The following is a 2,500-nucleotide window of genomic DNA, read 5'->3' on the forward strand; positions in this document are numbered from 1 at the left end:
ACACTAGATCGCGTGTTGGACGTGTTGGCGCGTGCGCTGTGCTGGGAGAGTTCGCTCTGCACCCAAGTGGGGCTTTGCCCTTGTGTGGCGCCTGGCGTTGGAGCTGCCGGTCACCATAGGTGGCGCGTGTTGTCTCCCGCCGGCAATGCCACGACAGCACGCTCCCGGGCCTCTGTCGGCAGCGGCAAGCTCAGTTGGGAGCAAGGGTGTTCGCACTAAAACCGTCTACTCGCCTAACTCCGGGCGATTTGCGCCTCTCTCGAAACCGACCAAGTACCTAGGACGGCGCTGCGCGCCGCCGGGACCTGAGAGGGTTTCGAGGTGTATCGTGCAGGGGAGCTCGGCCTCCTCCTGTTTGTCAGAATAATTGAGCGGACGCTTGCGTGTTCGCGCGGGGCCCCCCGGGACACACTCCCGGGCGGCCGGGCTGCTACAGCTCTAGTTGACGCAGCTCCCAGGTTGATCCTGCCAGTAGTCATATGCTTGTCTCAAAGATTAAGCCATGCATGTCTCAGTACAAGCCGCATTAAGGTGAAACCGCGAATGGCTCATTAAATCAGTTATGGTTCCTTAGATCGTACCCACGTTACTTGGATAACTGTGGTAATTCTAGAGCTAATACATGCAAACAGAGTCCCGACCAGAGATGGAAGGACGCTTTTATTAGATCAAAACCAATCGGATTGGCTTGTCTGGTCCGTTTGCCTTGGTGACTCTGGAATAACTTTGGGCTGATCGCACGGTCCTCGTACCGGCGACGCATCTTTCAAATGTCTGCCTTATCAACTGTCGATGGTAGGTTCTGCGCCTACCATGGTTGTAACGGGTAACGGGGAATCAGGGTTCGATTCCGGAGAGGGAGCCTGAGAAACGGCTACCACATCCAAGGAAGGCAGCAGGCGCGCAAATTACCCACTCCCGGCACGGGGAGGTAGTGACGAAAAATAACGATACGGGACTCATCCGAGGCCCCGTAATCGGAATGAGTACACTTTAAATCCTTTAACGAGTATCTATTGGAGGGCAAGTCTGGTGCCAGCAGCCGCGGTAATTCCAGCTCCAATAGCGTATATTAAAGTTGTTGCGGTTAAAAAGCTCGTAGTTGGATTTGTGTCCCACGCTGTTGGTTCACCGCCCGTCGGTGTTTAACTGGCATGTATCGTGGGACGTCCTGCCGGTGGGGCGAGCCGAAGGGGTGCTTTCGCGTCCCGAGGCGGACCCCGTTTAAATCCTACCAGGGTGCTCTTTGTTGAGTGTCTCGGTGGGCCGGCACGTTTACTTTGAACAAATTAGAGTGCTTAAAGCAGGCAAGCCCGCCTGAATACTGTGTGCATGGAATAATGGAATAGGACCTCGGTTCTATTTTGTTGGTTTTCGGAACCCGAGGTAATGATTAATAGGGACAGGCGGGGGCATTCGTATTGCGACGTTAGAGGTGAAATTCTTGGATCGTCGCAAGACGAACAGAAGCGAAAGCATTTGCCAAGTATGTTTTCATTAATCAAGAACGAAAGTTAGAGGTTCGAAGGCGATCAGATACCGCCCTAGTTCTAACCATAAACGATGCCAGCCAGCGATCCGCCGCAGTTCCTCCGATGACTCGGCGGGCAGCCTCCGGGAAACCAAAGCTTTTGGGTTCCGGGGGAAGTATGGTTGCAAAGCTGAAACTTAAAGGAATTGACGGAAGGGCACCACCAGGAGTGGAGCCTGCGGCTTAATTTGACTCAACACGGGAAACCTCACCAGGCCCGGACACCGGAAGGATTGACAGATTGATAGCTCTTTCTTGATTCGGTGGGTGGTGGTGCATGGCCGTTCTTAGTTGGTGGAGCGATTTGTCTGGTTAATTCCGATAACGAACGAGACTCTAGCCTGCTAACTAGTCGCGTGACATCCTTCGTGCTGTCAGCGATTACTTTTCTTCTTAGAGGGACAGGCGGCTTCTAGCCGCACGAGATTGAGCAATAACAGGTCTGTGATGCCCTTAGATGTTCTGGGCCGCACGCGCGCTACACTGAAGGAATCAGCGTGTCTTCCTAGGCCGAAAGGTCGGGGTAACCCGCTGAACCTCCTTCGTGCTAGGGATTGGGGCTTGCAATTGTTCCCCATGAACGAGGAATTCCCAGTAAGCGCGAGTCATAAGCTCGCGTTGATTACGTCCCTGCCCTTTGTACACACCGCCCGTCGCTACTACCGATTGAATGATTTAGTGAGGTCTTCGGACTGGTACGCGGCATCGACTCTGTCGTTGCCGATGCTACCGGAAAGATGACCAAACTTGATCATTTAGAGGAAGTAAAAGTCGTAACAAGGTTTCCGTAGGTGAACCTGCGGAAGGATCATTACCGACTAGACTGCATGTCTTTCGATGTGCGTGTCGTGTCGTGTCGCGCAACACGCTACCTGTACGGCAGTGGCCGTGCGCCGCGTGCGGAACCACGCGTGCCTCTCAAAACTAGCGGAAGTGTTGTTGTTGTTGTGTGGTACGAGCGCTGAAGCT

The 2,500-nt window shown here is 53.8% G+C and overlaps 1 non-coding gene across 1 annotated transcript; it reads left to right on the forward strand.

Annotated features, from left to right (window-relative positions):
• Positions 1-452: 452 nt before the first annotated feature.
• On the forward strand, positions 453-2,345 carry LOC126325403 (small subunit ribosomal RNA). Its single transcript, XR_007560086.1, has one exon. It is a non-coding gene; the product is annotated as a small subunit ribosomal RNA (ribosomal RNA).
• Positions 2,346-2,500: the final 155 nt, after the last annotated feature.

The sequence above is a fragment of the Schistocerca gregaria genome, unplaced genomic scaffold, assembly GCF_023897955.1.
Source record: "Schistocerca gregaria isolate iqSchGreg1 unplaced genomic scaffold, iqSchGreg1.2 ptg000921l, whole genome shotgun sequence".
NCBI classification, from domain to species: domain Eukaryota; kingdom Metazoa; phylum Arthropoda; class Insecta; order Orthoptera; family Acrididae; genus Schistocerca; species Schistocerca gregaria.